General features: G+C 43.4%; 1 long non-coding RNA gene across 1 annotated transcript in view; it reads right to left on the bottom strand.

Moving 5' to 3' along the window:
* Positions 1-19277, bottom strand: part of LOC103891567 (uncharacterized) — a 59299-nt gene that overhangs the window by 4055 nt on the left and 35967 nt on the right. Inside the window, exon 5 of the long non-coding RNA XR_008510864.1 lies at positions 792-893. This is a non-coding gene — a long non-coding RNA (uncharacterized LOC103891567). The remainder of the gene's footprint in view (positions 1-791; positions 894-19277) is intronic.

Genomic DNA, 19277 nt, shown 5'->3' with positions numbered 1-19277 from the left:
AATCAACCATAAATTCTATAAGAATCTGCACCAACAGCTAGAAAATTAACTATATCACAAAAGCCTACCCTCACCATATGAGCTATTGAGGTCTAGTAAATGATTTCACACGAAAGGACTTCAGCCTCCTCGTCTCTAAATTACGGAATTAGGTCGAATCTCTAAAATTTCCTTCATCTCTGATTCCAAGGCTTGGTATTTAAGACCTCACTTAAAGTAGCAAAACAAGAACATCCACTGATACTCCGGTACTCCAGCAGTGACATACTAGATGACTCTCAACTATAGCCAATGTCTGGAGAGGAAGTTCAAAAACTGAATAAAGAGTTAAACACAGGAGATCAGGACCAGCCTGGCCAACATGGTAAAACCTTGTCCCTACTAAAAATTAACCAGGCGTGGTGGCAGGCCCCTATAATCCCAGCTACTCAAGAGGCTGAGGCAGGAGAATCACTTGAATCTAGGAAGCAGAGGTTGCAGTGAGCCGATATTGCACCACTAAACAGCCTGAGCAATAGAGTGAGATTCCATCTCAAAAGAAAAAAAAAAGAGTTACATATGGAAGAATGGATGCTGACCAAGTGAAAAACATCTTTCTATTTTATCTTATGGAGTTCAAGTTTGGTAAGAACAAAAATGTATTAATTAGCGACCAATTTCTGAATGAAAAAAAAATATACCATCATGCATTGCTTGACAACAGAGATAGGAGAGATGAGTTCTGCAAAATGTGTCATTAGGTGATTTCATTGTTGTGGGAACACCATAGAGGGAGCCAACAACAGCCTTACCTGGGCTCTTGTCCCTGGCTACAAACCTGCACAGCATGCAACTGTACTGAATACAGCAGGCAACTGTCACTCAACGGTGAGGATGTGTGTGTCTAAACATATCTAGACATAGAAAAGGTACAGTAAAAATACAGTATTAGAATCATATGGAACCACTCTTGTATATGCCATTCCTCTTGGACTCAAACTGTGCTATGTGGTGCAGTACTGTATGTACATGTACATAATACACTTTCTATAGCTGTGCTCAGACCCTGTTCAAGGTCTCAGACACGACTTTACCTATCATCACATTTTTATACAGAAAGATGGCTTCTCATTTAGAAAACATTATTGCCAACCAAAAAACTTTCCCCAGTTAAAGACATATAATATATATGTAAATGTGTATATTTATACATACACATGTGGTTCTATGCATACATGTAATATATGATATATTAAGGCTGATATTATGGACATTATAGATAGCATCGTATATATATATATATATACACACACACACACGTGTATACAATTTAAGTTTAGAGTTAAATAAATCTGAATTAAAATTGAGGTTCTGCTATGTAATGTGTACATGCCATGAGAATTAGTTTCCACTTATTCTCATCTGTAAAATTATAATACTGCTTAATGAAAATATCTCTGTGAAAAATAAATAAAATATGGGTGTGAAGAGTTTAGCATGTGTCACATAATATACATTCGATGATAGTTAAATGTTAATTATTATTATTCTTGTGTTGTCACTATGTTTCTTTATCTTTTGGATAAATAATTCCAATATCTGTGAATTGGGGATAATCAATTACTCCAGGATAGAAATGAAGAATCTTTGTAAGCAGCCAGCCCAGTGCCAGGCAAATGGTGAGTCCTGCCTAGATACACTTTCTCCTTAGTCCTTCCTCTCCTCATTAGAGGAAGGGGAGGCTCCTAAATAGGTCAAGGAAGGGGAACATACCTGCCTGTTCCTCCAAAAGTCTCCAACTGCTCAGCTCTGTCCCCAGGCCCCTGGGTGTCTTTTGCTGGGTGCAGCCTGCGTCAAGGTGGCCACAGCTTCTGCCCTGGGGCAGGTGCTTTAACCAGAAGGGAGCTCCAGCTTCTTTCTCATTTTAGGAGTCCCTTCCCTTCCCTTCCCTTCCCTTCTTTTGCCTTCTTTTCCCTTCCCTCCCCTCCCCTCCCCTCCACTCTCCTTCCCTTTCCTTTCCTTTCCCTCTTTCTTTCTTTCTTTCTTTCCTTCTTTCTTTCTTTCTTTCTTTCTTTCTTTCTTCCTTTCTTTCTTTCTTCCTTCTTTCCTTTCTTTTTCTTTCTTTCTTTCTTTCTTTCTTTCTTTCTTTCTTTCTTTCTTTCTCTCTTCCTTTCTCTCTTCTCTCTCTTTTTTCTTTCTTTCCATTTCTCTATTTCTCTCTTTCTCTCTTTTTTCTTTCTTTCTGTTTCTCTATTTCTCTCTTTCTTTGTTTCTTTCCCTCTCTCTTTTTCTTTCCTTCTTTTTTGAGATAGAGTCTTGCTGTGTTGCCCAGGCTGGAGTGCAGTAGTGCAATCTCGGCTCACTACAACTTCCACCTTCCAGGTTCAAGTGATTCTCCCACCTGAGCCTTCTGAGTAGCTAGAAGTACAGGTGTGCACAATCACGCCAGCTAATTTTTTTTTTTTTTTTTTAGTAGGGATGGGATTTCATCATGTTAGCTAGGCTGGTCTCAAACTCCTGACCTCAAGTGATCCACCTGCCATGACCTCCCAAAGTACTGGGGTTACAGGCAAGAGCCACTGTGCCTGGCCAGGAGCTCATTTTCCTTACCAATTCTACTTGAATATTTACATGGATGCTTTTCCTAATTTGCCAGTAAGATCTGTATAATACTGGATAGTAAAAGATTCTTTCTCTTCCAATGTTTGCTCTACAAATTGCCCTGCAACCGATTATCTCAGAAACACTTGATTTTTCTTTCTCTCTTTCTCTTTTTGTCTGTCTCTCTGTCTCTCTCTCTCTTCCTCTCTCTCTCTCTCCCCCCGTCTTTCTCCAACATTCCTACCACCCCTAATTCTGTTTTGGTGACGGAGTGGCTTTACACACCTGCGCTGTCCAACACACTAACAACTAACCACCCATGGCTATTGAAAATAATTTTTTAAAGATTTTAAAGTTTTAGTGTCTCAGTCACATTCATCTCATTTCTAGTGTCCCAGAGACATATGTGGCAGGTGGCTCCCATATGGGAAAGTGCAGATAGGGAAAATTTCCATTCACACAGAAAGTTCTATCAGACCACCCTCTCCCAGCCTGTTCGGGCCGTTAGGTAGGAATAGAGCTTGGAGGCTGAGGATTAAGTGAGGAAGTTGCTATTGTTGCATGCAAGCAGCTGGCATTGCCACCTGTGCCATGAGGCTTGCCTCTTGGACTCCAGCCAGAGTGCCTCTGTTCAGTAGTTTTAACGGTCATATCTGTCTGGGTTAGACTGCAATCATTCCAAATTCAGTTTAAGTCAGCTTTGAGATACGTACACCAAAATACTCGATATAAGCCAGAGTTTGATTAATGGAAATATGGAAGCAGAACAAGACAGGAGATGTCTGGGCCACTGAGTGCCACTCAGACAGCCAACGAAAGATCATGTTCATTTCTGAGCAGACAATCGAATCAGAACCCTGGCTCTGGGGCCTGTTCAGAGAAAAACAGAACTAAAGAGAGGACACGGAAGTGTATTGCACAAGATGACTAAAGAAAGTCTAAGTCTTTGATCTCAGAAAGAGAAGTTTAGAGGCACCTGATAAGTGACTTCAGATAGCCAGCTGGTAGCCATGACAACGGTGAACCCCGTTTGTTCTGGGGCCACAAAACAGAACTGGGAGGAATGGCTCAGGCTGTGCACAAATAGATTTTCTGGCTAATACAAGGAAGGACCTTCTATAATGGCCAGTATTCTCTGAAAATAAAATTGAACTTCTCAGGGAGGTTTCAGCTTCTTTTAAAGAATTCTTCTGGATGGAGAGTCAATGGTTAAGAAGGTTGAAGGTGAGAGTTGAGCCTCAGACTTATCTGGATTAAGAGTAAGGACTGTCGGCAGGGTGTGGTGGCTCATGGCTGTAATCCCAGCATTCTGGGAGGCCAAGGTGGGCAGATCACTTAGGGTCAGGAGTTCGAGACCAGCCTGGCCAATATGATGAAACCCTGTCTCTACTAAAAATACAAAAATTATCTGGGTTTGATGGCAAGTACCTCTAATTCCAGCTACTCAGGAGGCTGAGGCAGGAGAATCACTTGAACCCTGGAGGCAGAGGTTGCAGTGAGCTGAGATCATGCCACTGCACTCCAGACTGGGTGACAGAGGGAGACTCCATCTCAAAATAAATAAATAAATAAATAAATAAGAGTCAGGACCGTCACATCCCTTTCAGGTCTGTTTCCTATGTCTGCATCTTCTGGAAAAGCTCTCACTATATCTAAGCACTAAACAAATTCATGTCTCTGAAACAGTCCATCCAATGTTTGAACCCCAATACCGTTCAACACCTAATGGTATAAACAGGTATGTGTTCAACACACAAAATCTCCAAGGAACTAGTATTATCTCAATAACTCATAGGGATCTCAAGAAATGACTGCCAGTAAAGGTCATCCTTTCAGGGAACTTGTATTTGTGAGAGCATTTTCTTGTTAGGTCATCCTAATTAAAAGGAATGGAAGGGAAAGGAGGGGAGGGTGTCTTAGTTTTCTGGGGCTGCTGTCATGTAGTACCACAAACTGAATGTCTTAGAAGAACCGAAGTTTATTGTCTCACAGTTCCGGAGGCTGGAAGTCCAAGATCAAGGTGTCAGCAGGATTGGCTCTTCCCGAGGGTGTGCAGGAGAATCTGTTCATAGCTCTCTCCTGGCTTCTCATGGTTTGCTGATGATCTGTTTCATTCCTTGGCCTGGGGAAGCATCACTCCGAACTCTGCCTGTTCCCTGTGGGTGTGTGCATGTCTGTCTCTGTGTCTGAATTTGCCCTTTTTCTAAGGACATCAGTCATATTGGATTAGGGCTCACCTTCACGACCCCTTCATTTCATTTTATTTGCAACAGGTTCTTGCTCTGCTGCCCAGGCTGGAGTGCAGTGGTACATTATCAGCTCACTGCAACCTCTGCCTCCCCAGCTCAAGCATCCTGACCTCTTTTAATTTGATTACCTCTGTGAAGACCCCATCTCCAAATAAAATCACATTCTGAGGTATTGGGGGTTAGGACTCCAATATATCTTTTTTTGTGGGGGCGGGGGGATAAAATTTAATGTATAACAACATGAAAGCGAAACAGTCTTACTAGGTACCTAGAGAAAACCACAAGAAAATAAACAGAAAGTAACTCTAACGATTAACTTTCTATAATGGAAAATCAAATCAAATAATTTCCTCACTTAAAACACTTCAGTTGCTTCTCATTGCCCTGGGAATCAAGTTCAAATGCCTTCCCTTGCCTCCGGGCGCCTGGCTCTCCATGGCCTGGTTCCTGTTTACCTCTCTATCTGTATCTTCATGCGTTCCCCTCTGCACACTCAGCTCTGGCCTTGCTCACTGTCTGGGTTTCTGGAATGTGCCTTGACTTGCCAGCTTCAGCACTGGGAACACTGGTGTGCCTCTGCTGGGGGCACTTCTTTCCCACCCTCTGCACCTGCCTGAAACATCCTATACTTTCGGGTGCAGCTCTCACTTTTCTTACCTACCCATAGACTGGGCCAAGCACCTCAGTAGGGAGTAATCACAGCCCTGAGTATCCAATGGGTGAGACGAAGCTCCACCCCAAGCCCGTGCCTTATATCCCCAACCTGAAACAACCCCATGTGCACTAAGTGGTCATGAGATCAGCATACTGGGAGAAACACTCACCGGAACAAGCCAGCAGTAAAGACAAGCCACATGCAAAGGCAGCCACCCTGATGAATCTTAAACTCACTATGTTAAATCAAAGGAGTCATACTTAAGTGCACATGGTGTGATTCTGTTGATATGAAATACAAATGCAGGCAGAGGCAGTGTTTGAAGAGCCCATGAAGGAACTTTCTAAGAAAATGAAAAAGTCCCTTATCTCATCCTGGGCTTTGCTAACATGAATATATACAATTGTTCAAAGTCATCTAATTGGACATTTCAGAGAAAAACAATTTAATATTCACTTTTTACTGCACTGTCTTTCTCTAAGCATCTCTCCTCAGCCTGATAAGGCATTTGCTCTCAGCAGAGGCCTATAGAAGTCATCCGCGCCTCCAGTTTTTAAAAGCAGCTTTTCTTGCCATGTGTTCTTCTAAGCTGCCCCTCTGGGTGTGACTTCTGGCAGCAGCTTCTGGACTGACACATTCATCCAGGCTTCCAAAGCTGGGCTGCAATGGCCTCAAGTGATGCCTCTGTTGCCTGCTGAGACCAGGCTTGTCCTCACCAGACCTTTGGAAAACACTGGATCTCAACTCCATTTATGGGAATTATTCCACTTCCTGTTAGATTGCATTTGGGAAATAGTTTGGAGTGCCACCTCCCAGTGGTGTTTTTTATTCCTTCTGACTAAGCGTCTCTCTGGATTCTTGGTGAATGCTCAATCTCTGCAAGGAAGGAAGGAAAATGATAGATAGAGGAATGATAGATGTATGCATACATACAGGCAAAAGCTCCAGTCCCTCTCAATATGTTCTTCCCTCCATTCCTCAGCAAAGCACCATGATTCATGAGCATAAAAGGCCCCAGGAAGAATGTTTAATGTTGCATGGTGTCATACATGATATTACATGGTTTCCCAAAGCACTATCAGAAAACTGTATAGACTAAACAGATACTGACAATAAACGGATGCCGTACAGACAACATAGAACTCCCGCCATTTTAGGTACTCAATGGGAGGGTTTAAATGGGCCTTTAAAAATCTTCAAAACACCAAGATTTAAAGAAAGACTGTGACACTTAAGCTGTTCATCCCATTGCCCTACCTTTAGGAAATGGATATGTTTCCTCCAGAGTCTTTCACTATCATATTTAAAGAAAAGAAAGAAGGGGCTGCGATAAACACCATACGTTATTTACCAAAAAAAATTCTGGGAAAGGTTGTTATAATGACTTTATATCCTTGCATAATTTCTCATGTGAATCAATCAGGGGCCCAATCCATTAGAATGTTAAAGGGATTCAAAGAGAGGAAACATCAGGTAAGGTAAGACGTATAATCACACCTTTTTTGGTGGTAAGTAATAGAAATCTAACTCAAGCAAGCTTAAATAAAAGCTTAAAGAAGTAAAAGCTGTGATTCTAATAAAGGAGTTAAATCTGACATTCAATAGGACAAAGGAATCTTTCTAACCTACATATTTTTATGTGGTCTTTGTGATAAGAACAAAGCATGTCTGGGGAGCTACAAAGGTACAATTATTACTTATTAGGTCATCTAGAAAGAGCTAGAGGTAAAACAAAAAGGCTTTTGGTAAAGCAAATGAAATAATCTGTGAGTGATGGGTCAGTATCGGTCACCCGCTGGCCTCTGCTGGGGCAGACCCATGCTTCCAGACGCAGTGTTGGAGAAGATTTCACCGCACGATGTGAGTCAGTGCAAGCCTAAGGGTCAGTGCCTCAGAACATGCCCAGGGATGCAGAGAGAAGCCAAGAGTAGATCAAATTCACATCCTGGAAAGAGCATTCCTGTGATGGAAGAACAACTGCATTTGTGAATTATGATCAGTATTCTTGATGCTAAGATGAAACTGTTCTTCTTTCTACAACTTTATTTCAACCATATCTGTCATTGCCATGAATATTTGATGACTTATCCCCTTGGGCAGTTTCAAATGGCACAGGGGAAACGGGAGAGATTCCATTTCTATTTCTCTCTCTGCCTCCCTTTCGTGGGCTAAGCCCAGAACCCTCCTGGGCTAAGCCTCAACTTTGGGGCTGGCCTGTCCTGCATCATTTGAATGCCTGTTTGTTTTCCAAATATTCCTGATTTTTTTGGGTTGGGTCATGGTGGAGGGTGGGATGATTGGGGGAAAAAAAAAAGTTGTGTTTTTTGAGACTGAGTCTCACTCTGTCACCCAGACTGGAGTGCGGCGGTGCAATCTCAGCTTGCTACAACCTCCACCTTTCATGTTCAAGACATTTTCCTGTCTCAGCCTCCCAAGTAGCTGGGATTACAGGCATGTGCCACCACACCCAGCTAATTTTTGTATTTTTGACAGAGTTGGAATTTCACCATTTTGGCCAGGCTGGTCTTGAACTCCTGAGCTCAAGTGATCTGCCCACCTTGGCCTCCCAAAGTGCTGAGATTACAGGCGTGAGCCACTGCATCCAGCTGAAAATCCTTTCAAAAATGATAAACAATTGAAAACTTTGATAAAGTTTTAAAATATAAAATTAAAACTCCAAAAGTGGTGACTTTTTTTTTTTTTTTTTTTGGAGGTGGAGTCTCACTATGTCACCTAGGCTGGAGTGCAGTGGCACGATCTCATCTCACTGCAACCTCCACCTCCTGGGTGCAAGCAATTCTCCTGCCTCAGCCTCCCAAGTAGCTGAGATTACAGGCATGCACCATCATGCCCAGCTAATTTTTGTATTTTGGTAGAGATGGGGTTTCGCAATGCTGGTCAGGCTGGTCTTGAACTTCTGACCGCAAGTGATCTGCCCAGCTTGGCCTCCCAAAGTGTTGGGATTACAGGGGTAAGCCACTGCACCCAGCCAAAAATGGTTTCTTTACAGTCAGGTTTCTATAAAAAGCTAAGAAATTGTATTGTCAAATTTTACATCTCATGAACAGATCCATATGTTGTGTGTTTCATAGAAGGCATGATAAAAGACAACATCTCAGCTTTTAGAAATTCAGAATGGTGATAATAAAACTCATGAATGGAAAGTTTTCCCATTTTGTTTTCTACTATGCTTTGAAGAGCGCTGGAGCACATCGTGAATGTGAATGGCTGCCCAGCATTCCCTGTAGCAGCTCTATCAGGGCAGGAAACACAAAATAATTCAAAGAAGCTTGAAGTTTCCCTGCCGTACGTCCAAACACACACACACACACACACACACAGCAAACATGGAAGGACTCTCTACAGAAGAATGTGGGAAAAGAAATGTATGCCTCTGGAATTCCTCCACAGGATGCTTTCATATTTTTAGATGTCTACTGAAACCTTTAAGATTATCCAATGTAGACCACCAGAAACCATGTGCAGAAAAACATCAGAAATGCCCCGTGGATGTTTTCTGTCATGCTTCTGATCTTATGCAGTCTTTTTGCAGTTAGAGAAAGAGGGCAGAAGAAGACTTGATCATGGAGCGTCCTGTGGGTCATTAAAGTCTGTTGAGAATGGTGAAGGGCAGGCTGTGATTAGAACCTTCCACCCTGGGACTTAAGATAAGGCAGTAGGTGTCTGTGTGGCTCAGCACATAGGAGGGTGTGGCAGTGGGTGGCTGCTTGGCTTAGTACATAGGTGGGCTTGGCTGCGGCAGATGCTTCTCTTGGCCTTGCTCTAGAGCTGTGCTGAAAGCTGGTGGAGGTGGGTCTGGTTTACTCTGACTAGAGCCCATGTTTACAATGGAGGGTTTTATTAATTTGGCCTTTTGAAAGCTGTGAAAAATCATCTCATGGAACCCAAACAAGGCTGATGGAAGAGACTTTTGGGCTGTCTTCAAAAATATCTGCCAGCCCGTGTCTGTGCTGAGAACACAGAGGTGTTCCCTGGAGGAACCCCGTGGCTGCCTCACTTGGCCACGGGAACCACGCAGCTGTTCGTCCTCCAGTTAAAGTGCTGAAGTCCAAATCTACTTTACCTCAATGCTGGGTAAATTAAAAGACAAACATGTTTTTAAATGAACTCAAATAAGTGGAGAAGAGAATGTGTTTTCCAAGGAGAGTTTCTTTTACTGGGTAGGTTTTCCTATTCTAAAATGTCAGAGCATCTACAGAGGGCACAGTGGTTCCACTTAGTGGTATTTGATTATAAGTGCTTTACGATTTTAAGTTGCTTCACTGTTGCAATGTATATGCCATCAAAAGTTTTTATTCACAAATCATTTTCTTTAATTGAAAAAAAAATTAAGATAGTTCTCCATGGAATACAGGAGATAAGTTTAGCTACTGGAGAGGAAAACTCAATGGATGTTTTCCCACATTTACTACTTAGGACTTTGGATGAGTTCCAGGGTCTGAAAACTTGCAAGTTAGCAGCAATCATTCTTTAAGGAATTTTATTTTGGGAAATGTGCATAAAGTCTCAAACTCTGAGTCCTGGTTATCGGCATACTTTGTCCTATGATGAGTATATTTCAGAGTCCTTATTTATCCTAGTTTTTTCGTTGATAATTGCTACTCTTGCCTTTAAAAAGTGATTGAGGAAGCTATCAATGCAAGTTAAAGGTCATCAAGAATTAAAACAAAAATCAGAAAATGAAGGGAAAAGATAGTTGTTACACTAAAAATAATTTTTAAAAACACTGATAGCCACCACTCATTGAGCATGTATGACAGGTTAGACACGGTGACAGGCTCTCCTGCATGTTCTTTTAAATCACTGCAACCACAGTAAAGAGGCATAGTTATCCTTGTGTCAGGGGATGAGAATACGATGCTTTTAAGGAGAAGCAAAAGGATGTGAAGAAACAAAGGAATGAGCCACAGGAAAATCTGGAAGAAGAACATTCTTGGCAGAGAGAACAGTCCTGGGAAAGGCCCTGAAGTGACCAATTTTTGCCATCATTGAGAACATCAAGAAACCAGTGTGGCTGAGTGGAGGGAAGGAAAGAGAATGTAGGAGAACAAGCCTGAGACGCCTGAACAGGCTCTGGCATTTCCTGTGATGAGACAGGAAGAGATTGCAGAGGTTAAGCCTAGTGGCATGATGGAACTCTAGTTGCTTACTCTGGATGCTGTGTGGAGGATGCCTGTGGTGGAACAGTGTCAGGGGGGAAAGAAAGTGAGAAGGCAGTCAGGGGCCATTGCAACAGTCCAGAGGGCAAGTAATGCCTGCATGAACCCAGCAAAGCAGCTGTGCAAGCGGAGACATGCCATGGATTCTGATTCTCTTTTCATAGCTAGAGCCACTGGGAGGGAGATAACTCAGAGGTGTGAGGAGAGGAATCAAGGCTAGCCTCCTGTTCTTCAGTCTTTGGAACAGAAGGAGAGACTTGTCTGTTCCTGAGATGGAGACAACAGTGGAAAGGGTCAGTCTGGTAACACTGGGAATCTATCTTTGGATGTCACATGTGTGAGATGCTGATTATGTGACCAAGGCAATGGCAAGCAGGTGATGAAGGGCACAAGCCTGTAGATCAGGGTTAGGGTTAGGGCTAGGGTTAGGGTTAGGGTTAGGGCTAAACTGAGGGCTATGGTTAGGTTGCTAGGGTTAGCGTTTGGGGTAAGTTTACGGTTAGGGTTAGGGTTAAGGTTAGGATTAGAATTAAGGATAGGGTTAGTGTGAAGATTAAAGCTGCAGAGATAAACTTGGAGTCTAAACCTGAGAAGCCAACTCTACTCAATGTAATGGGGCTAGATCTGACCTGCAAGAGAGCGAGTTTTAAGGACTAGGCTCAAGCATTTTTGTGAGTTGTGTAGGAATTAGTGATCTGAAGATATAGCAGCTTAGTTGACATGAGACTGTGCAAGAGAGCATGCTTTGTGCATGGCACTGAAGTGAAGCATCTTCACACATAAGCAATGAATGCCTGGGCCGAATTCTACTGGCAGTTAAGAGCTGAGGCTAATGGGGACCTGATGTTTTGATTTATCAAAGTGAGTGCTACGGGCTGACCTACCCAGTTGCTTTGAGGGTATGTCTTGAGGGCAAAAAGTCTGATTTGGGAGGTTTCAAAAAGAAGAACTACAGATTGCAAGGATAGAAGATGGGATCATGAAGAAATAATGCAGGTAAGCAGTCAGTTAGTCTGAAAACTGAGAAGGATTAACCAACGTGTGACAATAACCAGAAGATGTATCCTCAGAATGAAGGGAAGCATTGTAGGAAGGAAAGACAGAAGGCAGCATCAGCTCAGGCTATGGCCCTGGGAAGGACAGCCTTAGACACTGCCTCAGGGCTGGCAATTGTGACGTGACTCATGATTTTTAAGAGAGTAGTTTTATTAGAAGAGGGATCCAAATGGTAGTGGAATAAAGACTCTGGGAAATAAGAGTCAGGGCTTGACAGCTCAGTCTATTTCATGAAATTTAATATCAAAGAGAAAAGAAGATTAGGAAGTATCTTTGCAGTGATCTAAAAAATGCCTTTACTTTGTATATTATAGGATGCATATATTTTCATATTTTAACAGCTTTGAAAGCAGAACGCATCTTACGATTGATGGCTTTTCTCTACTTTAATTGGCAGCATGTTTGCTTTCTCCGTGGTGCATAATGCCATGGTGCATTTTATTACTGATATTGCTTTAGATTTCATAAAATATGGGTGGGTCATGAGTGACTAAGCTAAAGAGAGGAAACCCTCTAAGTGGATGTGAAGGTGAAAGAGAAGGAAGTGGAAAGAGGTTATTTGGAAGGGTGTTATCATTCAGTAAACGTTCGTTGAGTGAGAATATTGAAAGGGATAGTGGGAGTGGATTTTTAAATAGAATCCTATGTCCAGAAGTAGAATGAGGGAAGCAAGACAAGAGGGGGCTGATGAATGAGGAGGAGCTGGGTGACCTAAAGACCGGCTGCACAGTGAAAAGGAGCAATGTGCTCTGCCAGGGTGAGGACACTGGCATGGAGAAGGTGCTCAGGCATGTGTCCCAAGAAAAAGGAACTTCTGAGATAGAGAAAGACAGGAGTGACTGGAAAAGGGGTGGGCCGGGGTGTGTCCCTTGAGTGGATTCTAGAAGTGAGACAAAGGTTAAAATTGTAGGCGTGGAGGAAATTCATAAATTTTGAAGGTAGGGTGCTGGGTGGGCCGTTGACATACACATAGGTGAGTCATGGCATGAAATATTAGAGGAAACCCAAGTGTCCCCAAAGTCCTCCAGGGCCACAGAAGAGTGACCCAAATGTAGTAACAGTGACAAGGATATGAAGAAATAGTGAATTTTAAAAGTGGGTAAGGAAATGGATTTACAGGAATAAATTCCTAGGCAAGGCAAGGAATAAACTCCTACACAGCAACACATACGACCCCCTCCTTGGGCTCCTTCACTCCTCGTGGAAACCCTGCCATTTCCCTTACTGTCTTCAGCTCGCGGACAAGAAAACAGGAGCTCAGAGAAACTATGCAACTCATGTCCTATTTGAGGAGTCACTTGGCTTGGAGGCCTCTCCCCCAGAAGCCTGTGTTCTCAGACAGGACTTTGCTACTAAGTCAATTCTGCAATGAGATGGTCTCAGATGAATCAGCTACCAACTGAGAAACGGGAGTCACTCTTGGGCTCAGAGGCAATTTCTCAAAAGGGCCTCATCTCCAGGGACTGTGCTCAGCCCACTATCTGCCTGAAGCTGCTGCCATAAACACAAAAACTGTGCAGGGCAGGATCAGACAGGACCGGGGCCCCTTTTTGCTTTAAGCACTCTGAGTTTGCTTTCTGTGAGCTACATGGATTGGTGCTAGAAGGGAGTAAATAGGCATGTCCCCTGCCCCACTCCACCTCTCTCCAGACACCTCCCTGCCAGATCCTACTTAACTTGTTTATCAGGTACCGGGCAGACACTTGGTGTGAGCATCTCTGAGAGCCCCAGGGCTGCTAGTGGTAGATGGGGCACTCTGAGGACAACTGCCCAGAAGAAGGGAGCTGACATCACGGCTGGGAGCATGAATATCTGGGGTCCTTGGTCTACTAAAATATTGAGTAGTATTCATAGTGAACACAAAAAATTGCTAAATGAGGTGGCATTTCTCACAATGATAAAAAGATAGCATAAACCACTGTTAGTGTGTCATCTTAGAAACAGTGTGTTTGTTTTGCTCATAATCCCAAAACTTTCTGTTCTCTCTGGCAATGAATGTTGTGCATCAGTCAACATCGTGTTGCATTTTCCTCTTGACCCAGCGTTCATTGTTCCTTCCATTATCTCCAACACAAACCACCAGTGAGGTGGGTCTCTTTATTAGTCTTCTTTTTAAGAGTCAGAGTCTCGCTACGTTGCCCTCAAACTCCTGATCTCAAACTCCTGGCTTTGATCCTCCAGCCTTGAGCTCCCAAAATGCTGGGGCTACAGGTACGAACTATTGCATCTGATAAGTCTTATTTTCAGAGGCATTAAAGAAAAACATTTATTAAAGTTCATGTAGTTATTAAGTAGCAGAATTTGATCTGGATTCTAGGTCTTGAGCTTGAATCTGGGTTTTTCTCAATCCAAAACTCCTAGATCATTAAACAATATCACCTCTCATTAGTTGTAGGCCAGTATTCTTAGCCACATTCCTTTACCCAGTCCAGTAATGCAAATATAGACGGTCCCATCACCAAAGAAATTAGGGGGAAAAAATAGTATTACTCTATTAATGCTGACTAGGAATATAGGGTGCAATCATCAAAGCTTCCAAAGTTCAAGTTAATGTGGTATTAAATAATACAATGTTGCATGCTTAATAAAATGATCATCCTGTACTATTTTAATGAAAACAGTTCTTATTTATAGTTCACTAAAACTAGCCTAACTCACACTCGCGTCTCAGGTTTATCCAGGAATCATATTCAGGTGGGAAAGTTTGGGTTAAAGATCCATAAACACAGGCTCTGCACTTAGGTTTTCCTGCTTGAAACATTTTCTTTGGGCTACCTTTTGTCAAATAACCTCACGGTTTTTTACACTAAGGCTCTGTGTGGCAACTCTACCGTGGTGCTCATGACAGCAGCCTGTGGGCCTGCTCCATGTGCTGTGCAGGGCACGGACCCCAGGACCTTAGTGCTTCCTCGGAGGCCAGCCTGTCCATGGTTGCCACCCTGCATTCTCACTCCTGACTTTGCCAGACATGCCGAGGGGCTGGGGATCATTCTTTCTTGCATTTGTTCTCCAGGCAGCAGAGGAGCTGAGGCCCACAGGAGATGGTGGGAGAGGGAGCATGTATGAAGTTCTAATCTAATCTCACCTTGATAGGAAGTATGATGTCAAGCTGCCATGTCAATGCAGGGGCAGACACTGATGACGAGAAAGGAAAGGAGAGGCCGCTGAGGGAAAGCCAGAAGGGAGACAGTTTCGCAGCATTCTTCGTCCATTCTGGCTGCTGTAACAAAAAACCAGGACTGTGTGGCTTATGAACAACACACTGTATCCTCAATGGATTCCTTGAGGCTGGGAGTCCAGGATGAAGATGCTGGCAGATTTGATGTCTAGCGACAGCCTATTCCCTGGCTCATAGATGACATCTTCACCTCATGTCCTCACAGGGTGGAAGGAGTGGGACATCACTCTGGGGTCTCTTTGATGGGAGCACTGATTTCATTCATGGGGCCCCACCCTCATAATCACATCACCTCCCAAAGCCCCCACCTGCTGTTGCCAACACATTGGGAATTCGGTTTTCACATATACATTTTGCAGGGACATAAACATTCAGTCCATTGCACTGAAGGTATAACCTACATCTACGTAGGGCATGTTTACCACCATTCTACAGATGGCACAAGGAAAGGGGTTACCAAACCATGCCGTGTTGATGCCAGGAGGAAAACCTAGAGTATTCATACCCAGGCTTTTACAACTGCGGGGCCAGAACCCTTCTCAAGTGAAAGTAAAGTGATTTCTGAGTAGTAAATGGGCCGTTTCTGAAGGTTACTGAAGGGAGCGTCTCCTTTCACCCTTCAGCTGAGTGATTTTCCATGAGAGAAATTTTCTAGAGATAAACAAATTCCCTTTTAAGTTTTTCTTTCTTTCTTTCTTTCTTTCTTTCTTTTTCTCTCTCCTTTCTTTCTTTCTCTCTCTTCTTTCTCTCTTTCTCTCTTTCTTTCTTTCTTTCTTTCTTCTTTTTTCTGAGACAGAGTCTTGCTATGTCACCCAGGCTGGAATGCAGTGGCACAATCTCAGTGCCCTGCAACCTCCACCTCCTGGGCTCAAGCGATTCTCCTGCCTCAGCCTCCCAAGTAGCTGAGATTACAGGTACCTGCCATCATGCCTGGCTAATTTTTGCATTTTTTTGTAGAGACAGGTTTTCTCCATGTTGGCCAGGCTGGTTTTGAACTCCTGACTTCAAATGATCCCCCCGCCTCGGCCTCCCATACTGTTGGGATTACAGGCGTGAGCCACCGCGCCCAGCCCTTTTTAAGTTTATTCTCCTCAACTCAGATAGCCACCCTCAGTACCCTTGAAGAAGAATCACAGAATGACGGAGCACGACTGGAATTTATCTGGCCAGTGGAGACAGGCATTGAATATCTAAGAAAACTGCCCGTCTTTTCCATTGCAATAGTCTTTCTAATAAAATGAAAACAAAATGGAATTTTAAAACTTTAAGGAAAAGAACATGCTATTTCTTAACCTAAAAGTAAAGATTGCCCAGGGAGATGATAAAGGGATAAAAGAATTCTCAGACTGTGTCTGCTTTCCAGTTTCAGTCAAGTCCCTAGAGGACCAGGAGAATAGATAAAAACAGCTGAGGGCAGCAGGAGGCAGGAGACCCCCTGAGCGACGGATGTGCCTGCTCATGTGATATGGCAGGCACTCGCTCGGGGACAGAAACAGACATGATTCCCCAGCTCTAAGCCACTGTTGTTCTATGATCAGATGAGAAGCCTTTCAAGCAAAATGTCTTTTTAAAAAATGTCTTGACTGTTCATTAGGTTTTATTATTATTATTATTAAGTCAAATGTGCATACATACTTGCAATTTTATTGACATAGATCAAAGGCCCATTTAAAGCATTCGGTTTAAGGCAAGGGCCAAGCACCCAGAGCCTCTAAAAACTGTCACTACCTGGCCGGGAGTGGTGGCTCATGCCTGTAATCCCAGCAATTTGGGTGGCCAAGGTGGGTGGATCACTTGAGGTCAGGAGTTCGTGACTAGCCTGGCCAATAGAGTGAAACTCCATCTCTACTAAAAATGCAAAAAATTAGCCAGGTGTGTTGGTACACGCCTGTAATCCCAGCTACTCAGGAGGCTGTGGCAGGAGAATCGCTTGAACCCAGGAGGCGGAGGTTGTAGTGAGCCGAGATCATGCCATCCTCTTAGTCACTTGTTTCCAGATTCTTCCCTCACACACTGATGTGTAACACAGGCTCCCAATGATATGGTGGCTTCTTCCTGAGGATGTGGGAGGGACCCCCTGCTCCCACTCCCCACAGCGCATGAGCGCGGGCTGCAGAGGGAGGGATGGGGGCCAGCAGGTCTGTGATCCTTTGAGGGGGTGGCATCCAGCCCCATCCCATGCACGACTTCTTCTAGGAGGTTCCCTTGGTGTCCCGCTAGGCAGTTAAGCGAAGATTTCTTGATACGCATTACTCATGCAGGCCTATTGTGCATTTGAATCACCTGGAGATCTTGTCCACATGGTTTCTGGTTTGGGTGGTGGGGCAGGGCCTGAGAGCCTGCATTTCTGACAATTTTGGAGTAATGCCAGTCCTGCTGGGCCACTGGCCACACAGGTCTGGGGGCATTCACCTGTCATTATCTGTCCCATTCTTTCAGGCACATTCACTTGTTACCAAGAGACTGGGAGTTTTGTTGAACGCGTTCAAAGGCCCGTGACATTATTGCCCTGAGGCCACTGCAGCCAAGCTCCGTTCTGTAGGAATCAGTTTCTATCCTTAGAGTGAGAGGTGGTCTCACCACAGGGCTCCTCGGTTGAGTGTTGGCCCAAGGACACTATCAACTCTCAAGAGAAGCATCTGCCAGCCAGCCACCCATGATTCACAGGGTTTAGGCTCTGGAACGGTGAAGTGGCTCCACGCCATGGGCAGATCTGAAGGAATTCTTAGCAATTGTGTCAGTTCTGATGCTAAAATGAGGAATCTAAATCAACCCTGGGATTGATACAACAAAAGCAGAAATTCCAGCATATTTAGAAATGATCCCAATAATCCCAACCAGAAATAATCTAAGGTCTGCCATGGATAAAAATACAAAACCGGATTTAGGGCTAGATTCAGCAGGAAGAGCTTGTGGAAAGACAGGAAGGACAAGTGACAGGGAGGGGAGACACAGCTGATGGCCTCACTGTAGATTCAGGATGAGGATCAGTTAGAAGCATTTGGACAAAGGTCAAAGGTGTTAAAAAAAATTCATACACCATCAAGCAAAATAAAACAACGTGAATGAAGTGACTCAGGGAACATGCAGTTTGGCTCAACTGTAAACTACTCTAGTAACATCTTGCTCCCCTTCTTCTGGTCAAGAAACTACATTATTCATCTTCCAATAATAGATTATCGCCCTGTTCTTGGAATGAGAGGAGCTCCACATTGCAGGAAAATAGCACAGCTCACAACACCTAGAAGAATATACACATGACTTTCAACATATTTTAAAAAAAAAATCACAACAAAATGGCTCAATGACTAAAGAGAGACGTTTCTTCTATTTGCCATAAAAACCAGAAAGGCTATTTGCAGAAAAAGAGCCAACATATTTTCTTGAAGTCATTGGTAGGCTGTCTCTTCCCCAAGCAGAAATTCAAAAACACAATATAAACATTTGGTTCAAGTCTTGGCACTTTCTCCAGTAAGAACAACGCCCCTCCCTCTCCCTGGTGGTAGCAGAACTGGGGAGCCCTGGGCTGAGCCCGTTCCCTCCCTCTCTGCCATACTGCCTGCTGGAAGACTGGAGGAACGTCTAAACTTAGCACATCGTGGTGTAGGCAAGATTATGCAAGCACAAGGAGATAGTCCAAGCAAATGTTCTGAAATGAATTCATATCTTCAAGATCAAAGTCTAGACTTATCTGCCCAGACACTCAGCGCTTCCCTGCTCTTGTTTTTGAAACTTGTGGTCCTTGGCACCCAGTTAGTTTGTCCTATCTTCATAGATTCTGGGAGGGGGCCAGACACCAGCATGACTGTCTATGCACACTGCGCGCTGGACTCTCATGTGTGAGGGCGTGTTGTGGGTGTGCCTGCACATGCCTGCATGTGTGAGTGCTCCTTCTTCAGGAAATATTTTTACCTCATTGCACATTCCCCTTCCTGCATAAAATGAACTCCTTCCATTTCTTAACCAAAATGATGCTTGCCCATCATTCAGGATTCTGTTTAAATGTCATTTTCTTAAAGGTCTTAAAGGGTATCCTCAGATCACTGGAACCCAAGTAGGAATTTGGATAAATTATCTCATGTCCCGGTTCTTTTCCTTAACACATTTTTGCCATAATATATACCCTTGAATTTTTAATTGTTTAATGCCTGTCTCTCACTAGCCTACCAAATTACTGAGGATGGAGACCCTATCTGTTTCTTTATTGTTGTATACCTAACATATAACAAAGTGCTTAACACCTAGAAGCCAGGTGATTAATACATAGTCAGATAAATACATGAGCAAGTAAATAATAAAGATAACTCCATACAGTTATATGTGGAAACATATATATATATATTATATACACTGTTGTGATTATCGTTATTACTTTTGTC

This window comes from Pongo abelii, chromosome 8, assembly GCF_028885655.2.
Source record: "Pongo abelii isolate AG06213 chromosome 8, NHGRI_mPonAbe1-v2.0_pri, whole genome shotgun sequence".
Lineage (NCBI taxonomy): Eukaryota > Metazoa > Chordata > Mammalia > Primates > Hominidae > Pongo > Pongo abelii.
This window is presented reverse-complemented; position numbering and strand designations above follow the sequence as displayed.